The following is a 25,893-nucleotide window of genomic DNA, read 5'->3' as shown; positions in this document are numbered from 1 at the left end:
GGGGAGTTAGAGAGAGTTAGAGAGTGGGTGAGGGCAGAGATGCTGGGGGGGAGTTAGAGAGAGGGTGAGGGCAGAGAGGCTGAGGGGGGAGTTAGAGAGTTTGTGAGGGCAGGGAGGCTGAGAAGGGAGTTAGAGAGAGAGGGTGAGGGCAGAGATGCTGAGGGGGGAGTTAGAGAGAGGGTGAGGGCAGAGACGCAGAGGGGGGACTTAGAGAGATGGAGAGGACAGAGACGCTGAGGGGGGAGTTAGAGAGTTAGTGAGGGCAGCGAGGCTGAGAGGGGAGTTAGAGAGAGAGGGTGAGGGCAAAGACGCTGAGGGGGAGTTAGAGAGAGGGTGAGGGCAAAGACGCTGAGGGGGGAGTTAGAGAGAGGGTGAGGGGAGAGACGCTGAGGGGGGAGTTATAGAGTGGGTGAGGGCAGAGAGGGTGAGGACAGAGATGCTGAGGGGGGAGTTAGAGAGAGCAGCAGTGTGGGCATGGATGATGGGGGGTGGTGTGATCGGCGGTAAGGCAGGAGAGAGTGGGGGTGCACTGATAGGCTATTAGCCCGGGGGTGGTATATGTATAACGCTGGGAGGGCATAACTAACTCTCTGCACTGATAGGCTATTAGGCTGGGGGGGGGGGGGTGTATAACGCTGGGAGTTGGTAACTAACTCCGCCCAGCGTTATACAAACACATGATTGACACATCTGGCTAAATATATAAGAGATTATCAGACTTCATTCCTCCTGTTTAACCAGAGACGCTGAGGGGCGAGTTAGAGAGAGGGAGAGGACGGAGACGCTGAGGGGGGAGTTAGATAGAGGGTGAGGGCAGAGACGCTGAGGAGGGAGTTAGATAGAGTGTGAGGGCAGAGAAGCTGAGGGGGGAGTTAGAGAGAGGGTGAGGGCAGAGACATAGAGGGGGAGTTAGAGAGAGAGGGTGAGGGCAAAGACGCTGAGGGGGAGTTAGAGAGAGGGTGAGGGCAAAGACGCTGAGGGGGGAGTTAGAGAGAGGGTGAGGGGAGAGACGCTGAGGGGGGAGTTATAGAGTGGGTGAGGGCAGAGAGGGTGAGGACAGAGATGCTGAGGGGGGAGTTAGAGAGAGCAGCAGTGTGGGCATGGATGATGGGGGGTGGTGTGATCGGCGGTAAGGCAGGAGAGAGTGGGGGTGCACTGATAGGCTATTAGCCCGGGGGTGGTATATGTATAACGCTGGGAGGGCATAACTAACTCTCTGCACTGATAGGCTATTAGGCTGGGGGGGGGGGGGGGGTGTGTATAACGCTGGGAGTTGGTAACTAAGGCCCTTATTCTGATTGACGCGGACTTTACCGCATTCTTACGGATCGCGTCTTTTCGCCGTCTGCGCATGCGTGGAGAACGCAACGCGCATGTGCCACGCCTAGACTCCGTACCAGTTCGGCAAAATCCCGTCCAAAACTGTTGCCCGCAATCAGTCGGGAAATTTGGGCGTATTATGGGCGTCATGCGGAATGGCACATGGGCGTAGTTTCAAAGTGGGCAAAACGGGGCGGAAACATGGGCGGACACGGGGGAGTACACTTATGTTGGGGGGCGTACATTCGGAAACCACTCCGAATGCACGCGATCAAAAAGGGCAGAAATGTGCGGTGTCCACAAGTGTACTATTGCTTTGCGGACACCACTCGTTCATGCGGTAGGCGAACGTACGCCTAATGACTACAACCATTAACACCTGAACCCAATAGAATCTACTCCTTTACTCATTACTCACTAATAGGACGCTTGTCAGTGCTTTAATTGAAACCATTGCACTTCAATTGCTGTAAGGGTTAATGTGTGCAATGCATGTGTTAGGCATGCTTGTAAGGATATATTGGAATCTAATTGATTCCAATTCCAAATAAGCAGTTTTTTATGAGGATAGGTAATTGAATAAGTGGGTCATGTGATGTATAGCAGAAGATACTTCATAGTGGGTTGTTTGGCGTAAATACTCCGCTTACGTGCGGTAGCACCGCTTGGCTCCCGTTCGGATGCGGTATTCCCGAGCATACTCTGTAATACTCTGTAATACCGTGCCGAATCTGAGTGTTTCTCCCGCACACGCATGGTTTGTATGTCGTCCGTAAACACGCCCTGTTCTTAAAGAGTGAGTCCGTCCGAATGCGGAGGACACGTGGGCGTTTCTACGGACGATGGCCGCACGCGGCAAAACACCGTGGCGTGCGGACCGCACCGTAAGAATGCGGGAATATCCGCACCGATCAGAATAAGGGCCTAACTCCGCCCAGCGTTATACAAACACATGATTGACACATCTGGCTAAATATATAAGAGATTATCAGACTTCATTCCTCCTGTTTAACCAGAGACGCTGAGGGGCGAGTTAGAGAGAGGGAGAGGACGGAGACGCTGAGGGGGGAGTTAGATAGAGGGTGAGGGCAGAGACGCTGAGGAGGGAGTTAGATAGAGTGTGAGGGCAGAGAAGCTGAGGGGGGAGTTAGAGAGAGGGTGAGGGCAGAGACATAGAGGGGGAGTTAGAGAGAGGGTGAGGGCAAAGACGCTGAGGGGGAGTTAGAGAGATGGTGAGGGTAGAGACGCTGAGGAGGGAGTTAAATAGACTGTGAGGGCAGAGACGCTGAGGGGGGAGTTAGAGAAAGGGTGAGGGCAGAGACGCAGAGGGGGAGTTAGAGAGAGAGAGAGAGAGGACAGAGACGCTGAGGGGGGAGTTAGAGAGAGGGAGAGGACAGAGAGACGCTGAGGGGGGAGTTAGAGAGAGGGTGAGGGCAGAGATGCTGAGGGGGGAGTTAGAGAGAGGGTGAGGGCAGAGACGCAGAGGGGGGAGTTAGAGAGAGGGAGAGGACAGAGACGCTGAAGGGGGAGTTAGAGAGGGTGAGGCAAAGACGCTGAGGGGGAGTTAGAGAGTGGGTGAAAGCAGAGAGGGTGAGGACAGAGATGCTGAGGGGGGAGTTAGAAAGAGCAGCAGTGTGGGCATGGATGATGGGGGGTGGTGCACTGGTGGGGGTGCACTGATAGGCTATTAGCCCGGGGGTGGTATGTGTTCAATGCTGGGAGGGCGTAACTAACTCTCTGCGCTTAAAAAAACATCAGGACCATCGGTGGCTGTGACGCTGCGACTGCAGCCTGAGTAAGTCTCATCTCTCTCAGGCTTGCAGTTGTAGGTCAGCTTGCGAGACCAAGCAAACTTTGCCATGCAGCTTAAATGTATATAAGATATAACATCAGTTCTGGCCTCCGTCCTCCCCAGATAAGCCAGCCAAACCCTCGCCATTGATGTTATATTTTATATATATTTTTAGAAGATGCCTGATTCAGTTTGGATTGCACATGATAAGCTGCTCACAGCAGCTTATCATGTGGGATCCTCAAGCAATGCAAATGCAGGAGGAGGTGCATTCCACCCCCTGCCGGCATTTGTGATCGCTGGATGCTCTACACCGCAAGCACCTCTGCAATCAGCAGAGGTGTTTGTTGTTCTGCGATGTGATCACATGTGCAGAAACCAAACATTGCGCATAATATGGGTTGGACCGTACTTGGAGTTGGAGTGTGAGGGCAGAGACGCTGAGGGGGGAGTTAGAGAGAGGGAGAGGGCAGATACGCTGAGGGTGGAGTTAGAGAGAGTGTGAGGGCAGAGACGCTGAGGGGGGAGTTAGAGAGAGGGTGAGGGCAGAGGCACGAGTTAGAGAGAGGGTGAGGGCAGAGACGCTGAGGGGGGAGTTAGAGAGAGGGTGAGGGAGAGACACTGATGGGGGAGTTAGAGAGAGGGTGAGGGCAGAGCCGCCGAGGGGGGGGGTTAGATATATGAGGGCAGAGACGCTGAGGGGGGAGTTAGAGAGAGGGTGAGGGCAGAGGCAGGAGTTAGAGAGAGGGTGAGGGCAGAGACGCTGAGGGGGCAGTTAGAGAGTGGGTGAGGGCAGAGACGCTGAGGGGAGAGTTAGAGAGAGGGGGGAGTTAGAGAGTTAGGGCGGGATTCTCTATTACTTACCGCCGCGGTCCCTGGACCTTTTAGGCGCCGTAGTCCTCACCGCATATTCTCTGTGGGACGCTTGTGGAAGTGCGCTCCCTGCACTTCCGCATTCCTGGGGTTTTCTCTCTGCGCGCGCCTCCTCGTACATCTACATTAGGCAGACGCGCGCATCGTATTCTCTATGCCCCGCGGCTGTAAACGGTACTGCTTTTTAATACGCCATTCTGGACAGGCGAAGAGGTGGTTAAAATCATAAATTTCCTTTAGTTATATAGCATATGTTTTATGTGTGTGTGTTAATGTAAGTTGTCGTTATTTTTTATGTTTATTAAAGTGTTTTTTTTTTATTCACTTGGATTGTATGTATGGACTTTCATCATCAATGCAAATATTGTGTAACCCCCTAGTATACACAGATGAGATAGCATACATGCCACCAGCGCGGTGCAGAACCTGGCACACATGCTACCACCAGCACTGTGTACACAGAGCCTGTCACACACATGCCACCACCACAGTGCACAGCCTGGCACACACATGCCACCAGCACAGTGCACAGCCTGGCACACACATGCCACCACCACAGTGCACAGCCTGGCACACACATGCTACCAGCACAGTGCACAGCCTGGCACACACATGCCACCACCACAGTGCACAGCCTGGCACACATACCACCAGCATGAAGCAGCGGGATTATACATAAGGACCAGGCACCTGCAACAGGACACCGATAACTCCATGGAGCTACCAGTGCCTGGATGTAGCAGCCAGTGCGCATGTCTGGCCAACTCGGAGCGGGCGCATGCGCGGTAGAGCAAAAAAAATATCGCGGCTCATTGACATTACCGCAAAACGAATGCGGAAATCAAATCAATACAGAATATGGAGTAAAGAGGAGGTTAACCGCCACGAAATAACTGCGGAATCTCCCCCTTAATGAGGGCAGAGAGGCTGAGGGGGGAGTATTCTCTATGCCCCGCGGCTGTAAACGGTACTGCTTTTTAACTCGCCATTCTGGACAGGCGAAGAGGTGGTTAATATCATCAATTTCCTTTAGTTATATGGCTTATGTTTTATGTGTGTGTGTTAATGTAAGTTGTCATTATTTTTTATGTTTATTAAAGTGTTTTTTTTTTATTCACTTGGATTATATGTATGGACTTTCATCATCAATGCAAATATTGTGTAACCCCCTAGTATACACAGATGAGATAGCATACATGCCACCAGCGCGGTGCAGAACCTGGCACACATGCTACCACCAGCACGGTGTACACAGAGCCTGGCACACACATGCCACCACCACAGTGCACAGCCTGGCACACACATGCCACCAGCACAGTGCACAGCCTGGCACACACATGCCACCACCACAGTGCACAGCCTGGCACACACATGCTACCAGCACAGTGCACAGCCTGGCACACACATGCCACCACCACAGTGCACAGCCTGGCACACATACCACCAGCATGAAGCAGCGGGATTATACATGAGGACCAGGCACCTGCAACAGGACACCGATAACTCCATGGAGCTACCAGTGCCTGGATGTAGCAGCCAGTGCGCATGTCTGGCCAACTCGGAGTGGGCGCATGCGCGGTAGAGCAAAAAAAATATCGAGGCTCATTGACATTACCGTAAAACGAATGCGGAAATCAAATCAATACAGAATATGGAGTAAAGAGGAGGTTAACAGCCGCGAAATAACTGCGGAAAACTGACGGTAAATTCATCACATCGGCGCAAATGTTAGAGAATCTCCACCTTAATGAGGGCAGAGAGGCTGAGGGGGGAGTTAGAGAGAGAGGGTGAGGGCAGAGAGGCTAAGGGGGGAAGTAGAGAGAGAGGGTGAGGGCAGAGACGCTGAGGGGGGAGTTAGAGAGAGGGGGAGTTAGAGAGTGGGTGAGGGCAGAGAGGCTGAGGGGAGAGTTAGAGAGAGGGTGAGGGCAGAGCCGCTGAGGGGGGAGTTAGAGAGTTAGTGAGGACAGAGGCTGAGAGGGGAGTTGGAGAGAGAGGGTGAGGGCAGAGACGCAGAGGGGAGAGTTATATAGAGGGGGAGAGATAGAGAGTGGGTAAGGGCAGAGATGCTGAGGGGGGAGTTAGAGAGAGGGTGAGGGCAGAGAGGCTGAGGGGGGAGTTAGAGAGAGGGTGAGGGCAGAGACGCTGAGGGGGGAGTTAGAGAGAGGGTGAGGCCAGAGACGCTGTGGGGGGAGTTAGAGAGTGGGCGAGGGCAGAGAGGGTGAGGACAGAGATGCTGAGGGGGGAGTTAGAGAGAGCAGCAGTGTGGGCATGGACGATGAAGGGTGGTGCGAGTGATGGTAAGGCAGGAGAGAGTGGGGGTGCGCTGTTAGGCTATTGACCCGGGGGTGGTATGTGTATAACGCTTAATCCTCAATCCTTAAGCAGTGCAAACACAGGAGGAGGTGCATTCCACCCCCGGCCTCCATTTGTGATCATAACAAACTGCGATTGCAGTTTAGAAAAACATCACGACCATCGGTGGCTGTGACGCTGCGACTGCAGCCTGAGTAAGTCTCATCTCTCTCAGGCTTGCAGGTGTAGGTCTTTGCCTTACAGCTTAAATGTATATAAGATATAACATCAGCATACCTCCCAACATGACCCTCTCCAGGAGGGACACATTGCTCTGCTTCTGCCCTTCTGTCTTAATTTATGATTGACATCACCTGTGTTGAAACACCTTTCTTATTAATTATCCTGTTCAAGACAGATCAAGGTAATCATGCATTCAGAAGAAAATCCAGAAGCAGAGCATTTTGTCCCTCCTGGAGAGGGTCATGTTGGGAGGTATGCATCAGTTCTGGCCTCCGTCCTCCCCAGATAAGCCAGCCAAACCCTCGCCATTGATGTTATATTTTATATACATTTTTAGAAGATGCCTGATTCAGTTTGGATTGCACATGATAAGCTGCTCACAGCAGCTTATCATGTGGGATCCTCAAGCAATGCAAATGCAGGAGGAGGTGCATTCCACCCCCTGCCTCCATTTGTGATCGCTGGCTGCTCTACACCGCAAGCACCTCTGCAATCAGCAGAGGTGTTCGTTGTTCTGCCATGTGATCACATGTGCAGAAACCAAACATTGCGCATAATATGGGTTGGATCGTACTTGGAGTTGGAGTGTGAGGGCAGAGACGCTGAGGGGGGAGTTAGAGAGTGGGTGAGGGGAGAGTTAGAGAGAGGGTGAGGGCAGAGACGCTGTGGGGGGAGTTAGAGTGGGCAAGGGCAGAGAGGGTGAGGGCAGAGACGCTGAGGGGGGAGTTAGAGAGTGGTTGAGGGGAGAGTTAGAGAGAGAGGGAGAGGGCAGAGACGCTGAGGGTGGAGTTAGAGAGAGGGAGAGGTCAGAAACGCTGATTTGGGAGTTAGAGAGAGGGTGAGGGCAGAGACGCTGAAGGGGGAGTTAGAGAGTGGGTATGCGCAGAGAGGCTGAGGGGGAGTTAGAGTGAAGGTGAGGGCAGAGAGGCTGAGGGGGGAGTTAGAGAGAGGGTGAGGGCATTAACGCTGAGGGGGGAGATAGAGGGTGAGGGCAGAGACTCTGAGGGGGGGAATTATAGAGAGGGTGAGGGCAGAGACACTGGGGGGGGAGTTAGAGAGAGGGTGAGGGCAGAGACGCTGAGGGGGGGGAGTTAGAGAGTGGGTGAGGGCAGAGACGCTGAGGGGGTGGTAGAGAGAGGGTGAGGGCAGAGACGCTGAGGGGGGAGTTAGAGAGAGGGTGAGGGCAGAGACGCTGAGGGGGGAGTTAGAGAGAGGGGGTTGTTAGAGAGTGGGTGAGGGCAGAGAGGCTGAGGGTGGAGTTAGAGAGAGAGGGTGAGGGCAGAGACGCTGAGGGGGGAGTTAGAGAGAGGGTGAGGGGGGAGTTAGAGAGAGAGGATGAGGGGGAAGTTAGAGAGAGAGGGTGAGGGCAGAGATGCTGAGGGTGGAGTTAGAGCTGAGGGGGGAGTTAGAGAGAGGGTGAGGGCATTAACGCTGAGGGGGGAGAGAGAGGGTAGGGCAGAGACTCTTAGGGGGGAGTTATAGAGAGGGTGAGGGCAGAGACACTGAGGGGGGGAGTTAGAGAGAGGGTGAGGGCAGAGACGCTGAGGGGGGAGTTAGAGAGTGGGTGAGGGCAGAGACACTGAGGGGGGAGTTAAAGAGTGGGTGATGGCAGAGAGGCTGAGGGGGGGGGGTTAGAGAGAGGTTGAGGGCAGAGACGCTGAGGGGGGAGTTAGTGAGGGCAGAGAGGCTGAGGGGGGAGTTAGAGAGAGGGTGAGGGCAGAGACGCTGAGGGGGGAGTTAGAGAGAGGGTGAGGGCAGAGACGCTGAGGGGGGAGTTAGAGAGTTAGTGAGGGCAGAGAGGCTGAGGGGGGAGTTAGAGAGAGAGGGTGAGGGCAGAGACAATGAGGGGGGAGTTAGAGAGAGGGGGGAGTTAGAGAGTGGGTGAGGGCAGAGAGGCTGAAGGGGGAGATAGAGAGAGAGGGTGAGGGCAGAGACGCTGAGGGGGGAGTTAGAGAGAGGGTGAGGGGGGAGTAAGAGAGAGAGGGTGAGGGCAGAGAAGCTGAGGGGGGAGTTAGAGAGTTAGTGAGGGCAGAGAGGCTGAGGGGGGAGTTAGAGAGAGGGTGAGGGCAGAGAGGCTGAGGGGGGAGTTAGAGAGAGAGGGTGAGGGCAGAGACGCTGAGGGGGGAGTTAGAGAGAGGGTGAGGGGGGAGTTAGAGAGAGAGGGTGAGGGCAGAGAAGCTGAGGGGGAGTTAGAGAGTTAGTGAGGGCAGAGAGGCTGAGGGGGGAGTTAGAGAGAGGGTGAGGGCAGAGACGCTGAGGGGGGAGTTAGAGAGAGGGTGAGGGCAGAGACGCTGAGGGGGGAGTTAGAGAGTTAGTGAGGGCTTGGGGGGGAGATAGAGAGAGGGTGAGGGCAGAGATGCTGAGGGGGGAGTTAGAGAGAGGGTGAGGGCAGAGACGCTGTGGGGGGAGTTAGAGAGTGGGCAAGGGCAGAGAGGGTGAGGGCAGAGACGCTGAGGGGGGAGTTAGAGAGTGGGCGAGGGCAGAGGGTGAGGACAGAGATGCTGAGAGGGCAGAGAGGCTGAGGGGGGAGTTAGAGAGAGAGGGTGAGGGCAGAGACGCTGAGGGGGGAGTTAGAGAGAGGGTGAGGGGGGAGTTAGAGAGAGAGGGAGAGGGCAGAGAAGCTGAGGGGGGAGTTAGAGAGTTAGTGAGGGCAGAGAGGCTGAGGGGGGGAGTTAGAGAGAGGGTGAGGGCAGAGAGGCTGAGGGGGGAGTTAGAGAGAGGGTGAGGGCAGAGACGCTGAGGGGGGAGTTAGAGAGTTAGTGAGGGCTGGGGGGGAGTTAGAGAGGGTGAGGGCAGAGACGCTGAGGGGGGAGTTAGAGAGAGGGTGAGGGCAGAGACGCTGAGGGGGGAGTTAGAGAGTGGGCGAGGGCAGAGGGTGAGGACAGAGACGCTGAGAGGGGAGTTAGCGAAAGCAGCAGTGTGGGCATGGACGATGGGGGGTGGTGCGAGTGATGGTAAGGCAGGAGAGAGTGGGGGTGCGCTGTTAGGCTATTGACCCGGGGGTGGTATGTGTATAACGCTTAATCCTCAATCCTTAAGCAGTGCAAACACAGGAGGAGGTGCATTCCACCCCCTGCCTCCATTTGTGATCATAACAAACTGCGATTGTAGTTTAGAAAAACATCACGACCATCGGTGGCTGTGACGCTGCGACTGCAGCCTGAGTAAGTCTCATCTCTCTCAGGCTTGCAGGTGTAGGTCGGCTTATGAGACCAAGCAAACTTTGCCTTGCAGCTTAAATGTATATAAGATATAACATCGATCTGTTCTGGCCTCCGTCCTCCCCAGATAAGCCAGCCAAACCCTCGCCATTGATGTTATATTTTATATACATTTTTAGAAGATGCCTGATTCAGTTTGGATTGCACATGACAAGCTGCTCACAGCAGCTTATCATGTGGGATCCTTAAGCAATGCCAATGCAGGAGGAGGTGCATTCCACCCCCTGCCTCCATTTGTGATCGCTGGCTGCTCTACACCGCAAGCACCTCTGCAATCAGCAGAGGTGTTCGTTGTTCTGCGATGTGATCACATGTGCAGAAACCAAACATTGCGCATAATATGGGGTGGATTGGAGTTGGAGTGTGAGGGCAAAGATGCTGAGGGAGGAGTTAGAGAGTGGGTGAGGGCAGAGATGCTGAGGGGGGAGTTAGAGAGAGGGAGAGGGCAGAGACACTGAGGGTGGAGTTAGAGAGAGGGTGAGGGCAGAGACGCTGAGGGGGGAGTTAGAGAGAGGGTGAGGGCAGAGACACTGATGGGGGAGTTAGAGAGAGGGTGAGGGCAGAGCTGCTGAGGGGGGAGTTAGATATATGAGTGCAGAGACGTTTAGGGGGCAGTTAGAGAGAGGGAGAGGGCAGAGACGCTGAGGGTGGCGTTAGAGAGAGGGTGAGGGCAGAGAGGCTGAGGGGGAGTTAGAGTGAAGGTGAGGGCAGAGACGCTGAGGGGGGAGTTAGAGAGAGGGTGAGGGCATTAATGCTGAGGGGGGAGATAGAGGGTGAGGGCAGAGACTCTGAGGGGGGGAGTTATAGAGAGGGTGAGGGCAGAGACAGTGAGGGGGGGAGTTAGAGAGAGGGTGAGGGCAGAGACGCTGAGGGGGGAGTTAGAGAGTGGGTGAGGGCAGAGACGCTGAGGGGGGAGTTAGAGAGTGGGTGATGGCAGAGAGGCTGAGGGGGGGGGGTTAGAGAGAGGGTGAGGGCAGAGATGCTGAAGGGGGAGTTAGAGTGAAGGTGAGCGCAGAGACGCTGAGGGGGGAGTTAGAGAGAGGGTGAGGGCATTAACGCTGAGGGGGGAGATAGAGGATGAGGGCAGAGACTCTGAGGGGGGGAGTTATAGAGAGGGTGAGGGCAGGGACGCTGAGGGGTTAGTTAGAGAGTGGGTGAGGGCAGAGACGCTGAGGGGGGGAGTTAGAGAGTTAGTGAGGGCAGAGAGGCTGAGGGGGGAGTTAGAGAGAGGATGAGGGCAGAGATGCTGAGGGGGGAGTTAGAGAGAGGGGGGAGTTAGAGAGTGGGTGAGGGCAGAGACGCTGAGGGGGGAGTTAGAGAGAGAGGGTGAGGGCAGAGACGCTGAGGGGGGAGTTAGTGAGGGCAGAGAGGCTGAGGGGGGAGTTAGAGAGAGGGTGGCGGCAGAGACGCTGAGGGGGGAGTTAAAGAGTGGGCGAGGGCAGAGAGGCTGAGGACAGAGACGCTGAGGGGGGAGTTAGAGAGAGCAGCAGTGTGGGCATGGATGATGGGGGGTGGTGCGAGCGATGGTAAGGCAGGAGAGAGTGGGGGTGCGCTGTTAGGCTATTGGCCCTGGGGTGGTATGTGTATAACGCTTAATCCTCAATCCTTAAGCAGTGCAAACGCAGGAGGAGGTGCATTCCACCCCCGGCCTCCATTTGTGATCATAACAAACTGCGATTGTAGTTTAGAAAAACATCAGGACCATCGGTGGCTGTGACGCTGCGACTGCAGCCTGAGTAAGTCTCATCTCTCTCAGGCTTGCAGTTGTAGGTTGGCTTGCGAGACCAAGGAAACTTTGCCATGCAGCTTAAATGTATATAAGATATAACATCAGTTCTGGCCCCCGTCCTCCCCAGATAAGTCAGCCAAACCCTCGCCATTGATGTTATATTTTATATACATTTTTAGAAGATGCCTGATTCAGTTTGGATTGCACATGATAAGCTGCTCACAGCAGCTTATCATGTGGGATCCCCAAGCAATGAAAATGCAGGAGGAGGTGCATTCCACCCCCTGCCTCCATTCGTGATCGCTGGCTGCTCTACACCGCAAGCACCTCTGCAATCAGCAGAGGTGTTTGTTGTTCTGCCATGTGATCACATGTGCAGAAACCAAACATTGCGCATAATGTGGGTTGGATCGTACTTACCCAATCAGGATGAGAGTTGATGTTCCGGTCTCTCGGTCTCCAGTACTTGATGGGCGTTGGAGAACATACCGTAGTTGTTAGTTGAGGGGCGATGTTCTGCCACCTTGTGTAATTCGGGCTGACGGAGAAGCCAGGTGTTCTTCTGGACGCTGGACGTTGTTCTGTGGCTACTGATGGAGGTATCGGCTGCTCCTGTGTGAGATGATGTTATACCTCCTGCACCTGGGGAAGTGATGTTACCTTCACTGTGGCGGCTGCAGGGAGCAGCTGGGAGTGAATGGGTCCTGCAGATGTTCTAACTTCTCCCAATCGATTCCCGTGAAGAATGGATGTTCTCTGATGTTGCCGTTCTCACCCAGACGCATCTCAGGGTCACCACACAGGAGCTGGAAAGAGGAACGTGAGGGCAACTAAGTTTCTGTTCAGCTGCAGTCTGATTCCTTACAGCACATATTTGGGAGACATGTTTCTCAAATGATTTTTAGCCTCAAAGAAAAGAAGCATTATTTTCCCCTAATCAGAGGATGTGTGTCTATGTAGTTTAGTATTCTTTCCCCCAACCTCTAGCAGGTTACTGCTTATCATGGTACCATTGGGGGTCATTCACTGGACTTGATTTGCTTACATTTGAATAGAAACAGGGAAAATGCCGGTGCTGTATAACGTGACCAGTAGTGTATGTCAGTGGTACAGTGACTCCTGCAGCAGGCATTGGTCTGGCTGATACTAGAGAATGGGGGGTTCTGTATAAATAACAGACGCTGACACATTGTTTATGGCCTCTTTGTTACTTGGTGATGAATACTAAGTAGGGTCTCACACTCACCTCTTCAATGATGTTTCTTGTATTCGGGCACAGATGACAGCCCGCCAAAGCCGAGATGTGGCACTCCTCGGGGGATTTTCCTGTTGTCATCTCGAATAGCACCACACCGAAGGAGTACCAATCCACTCCCGCATCATATGGCTCTCGCTTGATGATCTGTCAATAAAAGGTAACAGTTCACTAAATAACACTTTATAAACAGGAGAGCAGATCTGGGCACAATACGCCTGCCATCAGATGTTACACTGACAAAGACACATCTGGCACCCTGGTTGGGACACATGATATATTTCATACATACAGACAGAGGCAATGATTTATATTGTTCTTTTATGCAGTGTGTTCCATTAGCCTTACTTACGTCACAAGATAATTGGTTTATTACAATAATACTATGAGACCCAGTTATTATTTACTCAATACAAAATATTCCACTTTTATTCATCGTAGTGTAAGTTAACCCCTTCAGTGGTGTTTTTTTTGGAGCGCTTCCTAACACCCCCCCCCCCCCCCCCCCACTGCATTACCCAGAGCCGAGCAGTGCCGCTGGGCATTCCATCAGCCGCTGCCCGGCCCTGAACCTGGCTGTGTGCGACACGACATTACAAGGTCACACCGCACACGGCCGGGGGAAGGAGGCAAGGCTGGGCAGCTGCTGAAACTGGGCAGCTGCTGAAGCCGAGCGTAGCACTGATCTCAGCGTGAACTGGAGCATAACCCGTAAAATTCTCGGGAGTGCCAATGAAGGAGTCAAAGGTATAAACCAAACCTGGAAAATCCCCATAGATACAAAAGTTCACTATGAACAACCCCTGCAAAATGATAAGAGGGATTGCCCTGGCTCTGCATTACCCAGCCAGCCACTCATAAACCACCAGTGTAGGAAAACACCTGTGATTGGCTGTCAGTGAAGGCAGATCATGATTAGATGCCATTTAGAACATAAAGCCGCTACTGTTTGTAGCATGCACCTTTATACTGTACAGCCGACCTCTAATTTATTATAGCCTCACCTCTGGGGCAATGTAGCCACGTGTTCCAGCGTAGCCAGAGGTTTTGGGTGTGTTCTCCAACGCCAGCCCGAAGTCGGCGATTTTAATATGGCCGTCATGAAGCAGGATGTTCTCTGGTTTGATGTCTCTGTAATAGGAACAATTTCTTCATTAAGTACTTGTTTGCATGGACAGTATATGAAATACATAATACAGTAAGTGACTAAGGCTGCAGATGTGTCCTCAGACACATATTAGGGCAAAGTCTCCTGGCGCATCTTAGTTGTGTTATGTTGTGACTAAGAGGCATTTGCTGGCAGATGCTGGATGCTGGCAGAGTTGCACGGGACCTGGGGTCTCACTGGCACTTACTCAGCATGGCGGATTGAGGCTGGCTATATGAGGATACATCTGGAAATGTAGAAAAGTGCATCTCCCAATTGATAAATGCCTGTTCCACATGGCCAGACCAGGGTGCAGTGTGTGCTATGAACAAGGTCCTAAAGCTGAGGGGGCACCAGGCTGCCCCTTATGCTCACTGAGCATGGATGACTGGAACGCCATATGTCTTCCCCAGAAATATGGAGTTTGTGTCTGTGCAGAATATAGCAAATATTATGGCATCAGTGCCAGTTCTTCTGCACATGGGTCTTCTGTGCAGGCAGTAAAATATCTTAACATACCTCTTATTTCCCAGTACACATATTAGCACTGAATGCATCGCAGAGTAATGTTATGTTTATAAGGGTGGAACTACTGTGATTTATTTCCCACAATAAGAACAAGTACTAATGCAGCCCTTGTATTTTATGTTTATTTAAACAAGGAAAGAAAGTTAGTTACCGATGGATGAAGCCCATCCTGTGGAAGTGCTGGAGACCGGACACGATCTCGGCAGCGAAGACTCTGTTAAAGAAGAAATGTATCAATATTGTAACATCCCAAATCAGCCGTAGTGTATGTGCAGGATAGAAAGATACAGTGTGGGATGGGGAATAGTGTAAAGGTGCCCATACACTAGTCCGAATTTGGCTACTTTTCACCTGATTCTGACGGATCGGGCTGAGAAATTGTGTAAAAGTGGCCAAATCGGGTGTGTTTGACATCTGATCCGATACGCGGTCCACTGTGCATCAGATCAAAGGTCGTACCTGCTGCATGTCCGACCTCCAAATCGGACCCACTGCGGGGAGCGGGGTCGCATGTGATACATCACATGTCAAAGGATCGTATGCGATACATCACATGCGATCCTACCGCCTGGGAAGGTTCCGGCCGAAGGGACTGGATGGCCATACTCTGCTGCAAGAAGAAGCGCATGGCCACCTTAAGAGCTATAGAAACGGCAAAAGAAAATACAGGTAGGATAAAGTCATAGTAGGAAAAGGCAAAGGGGTAGTTGTATGAGCAGTGATAAGGGAGGAGCAATGAGCCAGAGGAAAATTGGTCTATGGCAACCAATCAGCTACTCTGTATAATTTCATACTATGCAAATTACAGGCGTTAAGGTTCGTACACACGGTACAATTTATGTTCCGTATGATGTTGTATACTATTTCCCAGGAAAGTCCCAGTGGTCAGAAGCATAAGATTTGTGCTTATAATAACGTACAATGTGCATAAGATATCACATACGATATGACGTCACAGCTATACTACACTATACATCTTATGCTTTCTAGCCAGAATTGAGTTGCATGCTCACCCGAGCAGCACCCTTCCAGACGACGGGTGGGAGCGTGCATCGTACGACAGATAGTGCGTACACACGGTAAGATATAGTGCACTATCTAGCATGCTATTCACAACTAGCTAGCTAGATTGTGCACTATATCTTACCGTGTGTACGCACCTTTACTTCAGTGCTGATTGGTTGCCATGGGCCACTTCTCTTCTGGCTCACTTCCTTATCACTGCTTCATACCTATACCCCAAAGTGATGGAAGTCCAACAAGGAATAACATATATTGTACAGTGAATGTAAGGGCCCCCATACATTAGGACAAGTTGGACCCAATTCTCCTCCGAGCCACCCGTCAGCTCCCCGGGAGGCTCACATACAATTTAGGACTTGATGTGCCATTTTTTACATGTGATAAATCACATGCGATTTATCACATGTAAAAAAAATAACAGGGAGCAGTAGGGTGGTGAGGAGCAGTGGGGGCAGGCGGCGGCTCTCAAATGAGTGGCTGGCTGGGGTGGAAACAGTGGGGCCGCAGCGTTAATCAAATCAGTGCTGGGGCGGGCGGCGGTGACCAGATCATCAGTGTCCACTGTCCAGCGCCGCAGCGGGCAGGCAGCAGCTATTACATCTTGAAAAGAATGTGTCAAATGACTCTCTGGCTTTTGATTGGCTGAGATAGAGCACTCTCAGCCAATCAGCTGCCGAGGAGTGCTCTATCTCAGCCAATCATTAGCCGGGCAGTCATTTGACATGTTATTTTAAAGTTGTAATTGCCGCTGCTGCCGGCCCGCTACGGGGCTGGACAGTGGACTGGACACTGATGATCAGGTCACCACCGACTGCCCCAGCACTGATCTGATTACCACCACCGCCCGCCCACGGCAGTGACAAAAAGCTTATGATCACCGGCTGGACGTCTTCCTCACGGCACCCCCTGGCCACTCATTTAAGAGCCGCCACTGCCCGCCCGCTGCAGGAGGTCGGACGTAATCGTACATGCTGCACATCCGACCTCCTGATCCGGTCCGATGGGCACGGGAACGCGCATCGGATCGGATCAAATGTCAAACACATGCGATTTTGGGCCTATTTCACGCGATTTAGCAGCCCAAGTGCTCAAATCGCATGGAATCGGTCCAACATCGCATAGTGTATGGGGGCCTTAAGTATGTGTGTTTGCTCATTTCCTAGACTGTAAGCTCCTATAGGATTTTGTCTTGCACACAATCACACAGTTATACACCAGATTATGCATAGATCTTACGTTGCAGCTGTAGGCTCAAGACGCCCTCTTGATTGCAGCAGGTCGAATAAGTCTCCTCCGTTGGCGTAGTCCATGACGAATGCCAAGATGTTCTTGGTCTGGAAGGTCAGGAGGCCATGTACTAAGAAGGGGCTCCCAGATGTTGATTGTAGGGCCCTGGTCTCAATCCTTGTCTTCTCTTTTTCTCTCTCTGACAGTCCCTCGTTGTTCACGACCTTTATGGCGACATCCGTCTTGGTGGAGATCTCACGCGCCAGCAGGACCACTCCATAGCCGCCCTCTCCTAACTCACGGCTGATCTTGTACCTGTCCATGAAGAGAGGTTCCTCCTTGTCCGGTGGTGAGACGCTGCTTGGTCCTTGTGGAGCAAAGTAAGAGACATTATGAAATTATTGTTTAACAGCTAAAGAAACAGTAATATGATGATAACTGAAGTGGGAATACTGGGACTAGGGAGGCCAATCCCGGGATCGGGATCGGCGGGATCCCGGGATTTAGGCCTAAAATCGGCGGGATTTGAATCCCGGGATTGAAGCTTTCAATCTCGGGATTTCGGGATTAGTATCCCAGTCCTAAATGTACTTTTTTTTTCCAAAGCCGGGCAGCGCTGAGCACTTTAGAATGGCTCAGATGCTGCCCGGCTGTCTGCTGCGTACCCCCCGGTGGCTGATTGGTCCGCTCCGCTGTCAGTGTCATGACGGCGCCCAGGCTGCGCAGCGTGACCCCTGACATCACGCCACGCTGCGAAGCCCGTCCGCCGCCATGCCTGTCAGTGCACTTCAGCACAAGCACAGTCGCTCAGCCGCCTGCCCGGCCGCTGCATGGATGGACGGACGGACATCGCTCCTGCTGCTGCCTGTCACCATACCTCTGTAAGTGACAGTGCAGGGCAGGGGAAGAGTGGCGGGCGGGCAGGTGGGGCGAATAAGAGGGCATTTATATTGATATTTGGGGGGGGCGGGTCATTTTTTTTTTATTAGGGAGGCCAATCCCGGGATTCCCGGGATTGAGCATTTTTCAATCCCGAATCCCGGGATTGAAAAAATGCCCCGGGATTGGCCTCCCTAACTGGGACCACAACATAAAACAAACTGTAGGGTTTTACAAAGCTGAAGATACTTATAGCTAATCGGAAACATTTTTTAAATAATGGCACCTTGATCACTTTTGAGTTTAATAATTTTGTTGCGTAACTGAATAGTGCCTATTTGATATTGTAGGAATGGAGCATGTGCATTTATGTGTTGTAAGGAACTGGTAGTGATGCATTCTCATGCGAATTTAAGCCGGTAAATTATTGCTAGTGATCAAAAGGATTGCCTGGGGTTCTAGTGACCAAGCCAATTCCTCTGAGCTAATCCTGTAGTTACTGGCCATGCCGTTCTGGCACTAATCACATCGCCTGTAGTACATTTGTAATGGCATTGAGCTACAATAGATGCCAACCATTACATTCGCCTTCATGTCCAAGTTTGACACGGGATATAATGCGTTTTGTTGTCCTATTAACAGCCTGAAAGGGTTTGCATCTGTATTCCTATATGTGAAATTCATGTTAACATACATTACTTTAGATTAAATATCTAATATTGTACCAAGTCCATAATTAAATGAAGGGAAAAAAACGCCATGACACCATGGGGGGAGGGGGGGGGGATTTACTAAGATGTGTATTCTACTTCACATGTGATGTTGCTATGGGCAACCAATCAGATCCTGTCTTCTAGAGGATGCTAAATAAATAAGAAGTAGAGTGTGATTGGTTGCCTATAGCAACATCACATGTGAAGTAGCATACACATCTTAGTAAATTTCCCCCCATGAGTCATTACACCGGGTGACATCAGCCCTACATTCTTCAGTTATCACCATGGCTGTCTTCCCCAGGGGGGTTGGGCTGTCACGTATAAATGCAGGCACCGCCATCCTGTGAATTACCACCTTTAGTGCCAGTAAACCTAGAGCTATTCTGTAAACACCCTGATGTTTGGGTGTTGGGTTAATAAAGTAATAATCATAGTAATGTTAGGATTAGGCTAGGTAAAGGTAGAAGAATATTCATACTGTGTTTTCATTGTGTAAATGACACTGCGAATGCCGGCATATGCCTGTCACCAAACTGAGCTATACTGTAGGTTACAGCACCTTTTTAGTTGTGCACCTTTCTCCATAAATATTACAGTAGTTTTACTAAGCCTTTTTTTTAGACTGTCTTTATCTGAATAACTGTAGTAACCAATGAAGTGAATATAAATTACATATAAAACATTATTTATATTTTTTTTATATAAACAATATTCAACTTTGCCAGTGTGAAAATGAGCTACAGTGCAAGGACATCCAACTACATTTCCGCTTACCTGGTCTTGGCTGATCTTCATCCGGGTCTTTAGCCTCGCTTGCCGCTCTCTTTCTCTCTTCCAGCGATTCTTCCTCTCTGGATTTTCTTGATGAAGTGTTCTTCACTGTCTTCTGGTCTTTCTCCTGCATCTTGCTGCTGGACTCCTCAGGTGCTTCCTTTTCAGGCTTTCTTGATGTCTCCTTCCTGCACTTCTTCTTTCCGGCCATCTCCTCTGTGTTCTGGTCTGTCTTCTGTATCTTGCTGCTGGGTTCCTCCTCAGGTGCTTCCTTTTCAGGCCTTCTTGAGGTCTCCTTCCTTCTCCTCTTCTTCCCGACCATCTCCTCCATCTTCTGATCCGGCTCCTGCATCTTCCGACGGGTACACCTGATCCAAAATGTCAACTTACCTCTCCTGATCTGGCTCCTGCGTCTCCCGACGGGTACACCTGATCCAATAAGTTGACTTACCTCTCCTGATCTGGCTCCTGCGTCTTCTGACAGGTACACCTGATCCAATTGGTCAATTTACCTTTCCTAATCTGGCTCCTGCGTCTTCCGACGGGTACACCTGATCCAATTGGTCAATTTACCTTTCCTGATCTGGCTCCTTCGTCTTCCGATGGGTACACCTGATCCAATTGGTCAATTTACCTTTCCTGATCTGGCTTCTTCGTCTTCCGACGGGTACACCTGATCCAATTGGTCAATTTACCTTTCCTGATCTGGCTCCTGCGTCTTCCGACGGGTACACCTGATCCAATTGGTCAATTTACCTTTCCTGATCTGGCTCCTGCGTCTTCCGACGGGTACACCTGATCCAATTGGTCAATTTACCTTCCCTGATCTGGCTCCTGCGTCTTCCGACGGGTACACCTGATCCAATTGGTCAATTTACCTTTCCTGATCTGGCTCCTGCGTCTTCCGACGGGTAAACCTGATCCAATTGGTCAATTTACCTTTCCTGATCTGGCTCCTGCGTCTTCCGACGGGTACACCTAATCCAATTGGTCAATTTACCTCTCCTGATCTGGCTCCTGCGTCTTCCGACGGGTACACCTGATCCAATTGGTCAATTTACTTTTCCTGATCTGGCTCCTGCGTCTTCCGACGGGTACACCTAATCCAATTGGTCAATTTACCTTTCCTGATCTGGCTCCTGCGTCTTCCGACGGGTACACCTGATCCAAGGAGTCGATTTACCTCTCCTGATCTGGCTCCTGCGTCTTCCGACGGGTACACCTGATCCACTGAATCAATTTACCTCTCCTGATCTGGCTCCTGCGTCTTCCGACGGGTACACCTGATCCAATTGGTCAATTTACCTTTCCTGATCTGGCTCCTGCGTCTTCCGACGGGTACACCTGATCCAATTGGTCGTTTACCTTTCCTGATCTGGCTCCTGCGTCTTCCGACGGGTACACCTGATCCAATTGGTCAATTTACCTTTCCTGATCTGGCTCCTGCGTCTTCCGACGGGTACACCTGATCCAATAAGTCGATTTACCTCTCCTGATCTGGCTCCTGCGTCTTCCGACGGGTACACCTGATCCACTGAGTCGATTTACCTCTCCTGATCTGGCTCCTGCGTCTTCCGACGGGTACACCTGATCCAATAAGTTTACTTACCTCTCCTGATTCGGCTCCTGCGTCTTACGACGGGTTCACCTGATCCAGTAATTGGCTTTCTGTCTCCTGAAATCGCTTTTTCTCCCCTTCTCAATCCTCTGCTTGCGCTGCTGCTTCCTCCTCTGATGCTGTCTGCTGCAGAGATGCCAGTTGGAAAATAACTGCCACTCTCAGCTATGAAAGTGTATAGCTTGGGTCATGTGACCAGCTTGCTGCTCTCCCATATAAACTCTATAGTATCCATGCTAATGGGTCTAATTTTATTTTTAGGTTTTCTAAGTTGCTATAACTTACCCTGTTAATGTTATTTGTGCCTAATTTCAGTGAGATCCTATGTACATGTTCCTAATTTATAATCTAACTGCAGGAAAGGAACATTAAATTTTTACATATCGATGGTCATCCATTGTGTTTGATTGATTGGGCTGTGGGCCAATCAAAAGACGGGGGACGGGGCTTCGCTGGTGTCGGGGGGCAGAGCTATGCTCTGTGTCCCAGCACTTTTTAAAAAAAGGCAAACATCGTTTTGCTGTTCCATCGATGGAGGGAAACCATCTGGTTCTCCCCCATCTATGGCTAAAGTATTCGACATTGGCCATGAACCACCGATGTTTGGAATAATCGATGGTCAATGGCCATCCCTACTGTTTTACTTTTGTCTGTATTGACATGTGAGAGGGGAGTTAGGGATGGGAGTGGGGGAATAACAGATCCCCCAGCACGACCCCTTCCATCAGGTACAAGAGGATCTGCTCTTGGGCTTCCCCCTGTTTATGATTGTAGTCACCTGTGTTGAACTAGATAATTGATGAGAAAGCTGTTTCACTGCCGGTAACTGCACCTGGGAAGTCCGGGAGCAGAGCTTTCTGTACCTGATGGAAGGGTCCTATTGGACGGTCTGGGTACAAGTGTATAGAGATGCAGCAATTACTCAGAGGAGTAGGGTTTTAGTTAGCAAATGCTTATCATACAGTGAAAGTAGCATTATTAGTGGTGGCTGTGTGTGTGTGGGGGGGGGGGGGGGTGAGGGGTGTTGCATTTATGGTGGGAGCAGGAATGCTACAGTTTTAGCTAATTCAAAACGTTGTCCTAAAATAGCAAGTATATTGTTCATGGAGGCTGCCTGTCTAATTCTATCGCTACAATGATAGAAAGAACTATAATGGTTGCACTAGACCAGTGGTAGCCAACCCTAGCCCTCGAGAGCTACCAACAGTTCACATTTTCCAGACAACCTAGCTGCTGCACAGCTGCACTCATTAATCACTGACACATTTTAAAAGATACACAGATGGAGCTAATTACTTCACTTGTGATTCTGTGAGGAGACCTGCAAAACATGCACTGTTGGTAGCTCTCGAGGACTAGGGTTGGCTACCCCAGCACTAGACACTTAAACAGCTGACGCTGATGATTAAGGTTTCACCAACCCCAAGGACAAAACAAGTGCAAAAAATTTCAATGTGGCGGATATGATACTGAGACCTGCCAATGCAATGGTTAAGGAAGATCAGTCAAAGACAGAATGAAAATCAGTGACAACAATTTTTTCCCCACAAACAATTAGGGTTACCACCTTTCCCCTTTAATTCCGGACACATATTAATTACACAGGTTCTGTGGAAGTTTAAAACCAGGTGATATGGAGTCTTGAAGTCAGTCAGCCACAGAACATGTGTAATTAATATGTGTCCGGAATTAAAGGGGAAAAGGTGGTAACCCCACAAACAATACATCTTTATTTCGTTGATTTTCTTCTTTAAAAGTGTGTACCAGCCAGGATTATTGAGCCAGCAATTGGGGCGTTGCAGAGTCAGGCGGGGAATTCATGTGTTCCGTCTGCTGCCTGCCTATGCCGACAAGTGTGTCCAGTCTCTCTCTCTGCCCCAACTCTCTCTCTCTCTTGCTCTCTCTGCCCCAACTCTCTCTCTCTCTTGCTCTCTCTGCCCCAACTCTCTCTCTCTCTTGCTCTCTCTGCCCCAACTCTCTCTCTCTCGCTCTCTCTGCCCCAACTCTCTCTCTCTCCGGACGGGATGTACAAAGCATTGGCGGTACATCCCACTGACCATCGCATATGTAGATGATGTAGTTTGGAATGTCCATTCGGTTTCTTGTCTGCTCCCCCTAATAGCTCACTTCATCAGAGCATCAAGTGCTGTCACGCACCGGAGGATGTTTCTCCTCCATGAAAGTGGCATGGGCGTCTCTATGAAATGCTGGGCATTCCCATGAGAACGCAGCCAGGCCGATGCCTACTTGGGGTTCTCTATGCTTAACCATTGTTTCTGCCATGGCTACACTATTCTTGCACCCATTAATAAGCAGTATGGGCCTTATTCTGGTTGGCTCGCAAAGCAGTGTTATTTTGCTTCTTTGTGAGCTTTGTAGCACCGCCCAAATGCCCACACCCCGCTATTCGCAGATTTTCCCAAAATCATTAGATGGTCGATTTCTGAAGCGCTCACTCCCTGGTGACTTTATTTAGTGGCACCCTGCTCCGTGAACATTGTGGGCAGCTGACATTCGGTGACGTCTGCTGCCGGCCCCCGGAAGGCAAGTAGCCACCCCCGTTCACTTGCTGATGCCCAGCATTTCCTGGGTGCAGCCAATATTTTTGTGAGTACACCCAGGAAACCCTGCGAAGGCCCCCTGCCCGCCTACTGTATGCCCACCCCGCTACGAGCACCTCGGAGACTATGCAAATCTCCGAGGACGCCCGCAGAGAAGAACGACTGATTAGATGTTTTCTTAAAGTAAACAAATGTATTCTACAATTCTACTGTATTATGTTACAACCAATGAACATTCTTATTGTACTCTTAATTAATCACATTCAAATATCTGTACCATTTAATAACTCTCTATTCAACCTTTTGCTGTAACACCTAAGTGCTTAAATATCTATATTATTGCGCAATAATATGCAAACAAACTTACAAATCTTAAACCCTAAATAAGCGCTTTTGCCCTTTTTTTTAGCCCTGACCCAATGTTCACAGTTCCGTAAAGCTGCAAGCAACTCAGAGTATGCTAAAGTGCAGATGAAGGTAAGTTTTAGGCTGTTCAACAGAGCTGTCACTTAAGTTTCTATGCTCCGCTCCACACAAGGTGAAATGGTTCTCCCAAATATATCATAGACCATGGATCTTTAATGGCCCCCCAGATGTTGTGAAACTACATGTTCCAACATGCATTGCCACATTTTTTTTCCTATAAGAGCATGTCAAAACTGACAGGGCATGCTGGGACATGTAGTTCCGCAACATCTGGAGGGCCACAGGTTGAAGACCTGTGTCATAGACCATTGTAAGTCTGCGGCCTGTGCTGAGCACCCTAGGGCTAGCTAGACAGCATATGGCAAGGGTCCTAAAGCCGCCAGATTCCTGCTATGGTACCATAGACCCTGGCTGCTACAGGCATTTGCAGTAGCATGATCAGAGACTATAAGCTGCTAATAAAATGTAGTATTATATGTATGTACGCCTGGTAGTAAATGTAATGGGAGTTGATGGAAACTTTTTCTCTCCCCCAGGTCTCTGGAGCGTGTACCCAGCCGATCCCATCATCGTACCACTTATGGTCTCTCCAGTTGTTTCCTTCCCAGGATTTCACCTTTCACCTGCAGGTGTCACCTCCGGTAAGCCGTTCCGATCTACTCACCAGTGTCCTTAGTGCATTTACAACCAATACGCAGCCATCAGCTTGGGTTACACTGCGCCAGTCTTCCCAGAATCCAGACACCGATTATAATACATTGCCAGTATTAGTGTTAGGTCATTAGACAATAGATGCGCCTTCTAGCACCTGAAATCTCCCTCTATTGTCTGATACTTGTGCAGTGTTCATGCCTCATACGCAGGAGTCTTCTCTAACTGTCCCTCTTTCTGTCTCTCAGGGAGCAGCAGGATGCTATGACGCTTCTCTGGATCCTTCACAAGTTACAGACTATTATTTCAGTTTTTACCGACTCTGAGAATGACGCGCTCGTTGAACAGCTGGAAAAAAAACACAAATTTTTCCTTTTTTTCCATTGGGCACAGAAAACGTGCCCGTGCCCCTCCCCCTCCATGCCCCCCAGACTGCGGGCAGTCGCGGGGTGACCCAAACCCCTCACTGGATGTGCAACACTGGACCAAACCAAGCAGCACTGGAATCAACTGGGCACAACTGGAAATCAGTAAACCATCACACTGGAGACACAGGGAACTATCCCCACGCAAGAAAAATGTGATTGATTTTCTGTATGTTAAATGTTATGTATGATTCTGTTACAAACCTTCCCTTTATCTCTGACCCTCCCAATCCTTGATTGAAGTTACCAGGAAGACCCCATCTCCGATTGTTGTTAACCATCTCCGCAAGCTGTGTAGCTCAGCAGTCTGACCTGTTAGCTGCTGCCACTAAGCCAGAGGCTGCACAAGCCGTTTTACGTTACTGAGATATCTTTGTGCTCTATTGTATTTTATGTGAATCCTTTTTTTTTTGGTTCTTGTTTGTTTTGTATTTAATTCTCTAACCACAAAAGTGCACTTAATCTTAACATGGCGCGAGGACCAATATTGTGCCTCGAAAAGAAGGGGGGCAGTCATTAGTGCCAGATGGTGAATCAGCGCTCCCTAAACTGGGCACGCGGCGCGCCAGCGCTGTGCAAACAGATGAAGTGGTGACTTTATTATTAAGGACCCAGATACCAGACCCCCGATCGGTCTTTCTGACGCCATTTCTGCTCTTAATGTTACAATCCTGTAAGTATGGTTTTCTTACAGTTAATAAGACACTATCGCATTGTAGCATTTTAACCCTTCCATGACTGGAGGTCCAGGCCTATAGTATTGGAAGGGTTAAACTGCCATTTTATCTGGACCTATGAGCTCAAAGCATTTTTAATATTTGATTTTATCAAATTTCCCAATTTGTATTTATATTTCCCTTGCTACTCTCCTTGCACTGTTATCCCCTTCCTCTTACCCTGTTCTTTGGGTCTGAAGTAAAAAATATATATATATCTTGTCTGCATATAAATCCCCAAAATATTAATAATTATTTGTACTGTGACTGGTGTTTTGTGACTGCAGAAACATTGGATTTGGAGGCACTGTAGACGCACCCCACATAACACTACAGATAAAGGGGTTATTCTGGTTGATCGAGTCCACCAAACCCGGTCTTGCGAATGGTGGCCCGGCCACCACCCATTCGCAAGGGCTATTCCCTTGCAGGGCCTGCAAATGGATGTTACACAGTAACATCCATACGCAGCCTACTGTA

General features: G+C 50.4%; 1 protein-coding gene and 1 long non-coding RNA gene across 6 annotated transcripts in view; both read left to right on the top strand.

Annotated features, from left to right (window-relative positions):
* The window catches only part of LOC146045901 (uncharacterized), a 162,632-nt gene extending 138,946 nt beyond the window's left edge, over positions 1-23,686 (top strand). For all 5 annotated transcript variants that reach the window (XR_014465664.1, XR_014465668.1, XR_014465667.1 and 2 more), the window contains 4 exons: positions 12,750-12,885; positions 14,535-14,665; positions 16,857-17,030; positions 23,605-23,686. The gene's annotated coding sequence lies outside the window, so the exon portion shown is untranslated. The remainder of the gene's footprint in view (positions 1-12,749; positions 12,886-14,534; positions 14,666-16,856; positions 17,031-23,604) is intronic.
* Positions 23,687-24,154: 468 nt separating this feature from the next.
* On the top strand, positions 24,155-25,668 carry LOC146045390 (uncharacterized). Its single transcript, XR_014465429.1, has 2 exons — positions 24,155-24,262; positions 24,521-25,668. It is a non-coding gene; the product is annotated as an uncharacterized LOC146045390 (long non-coding RNA).
* Positions 25,669-25,893: the final 225 nt, after the last annotated feature.

This window comes from Crinia signifera, chromosome 11, assembly GCF_055691185.1.
Source record: "Crinia signifera chromosome 11, ASM5569118v1, whole genome shotgun sequence".
Lineage (NCBI taxonomy): Eukaryota > Metazoa > Chordata > Amphibia > Anura > Myobatrachidae > Crinia > Crinia signifera.
This window is presented reverse-complemented; position numbering and strand designations above follow the sequence as displayed.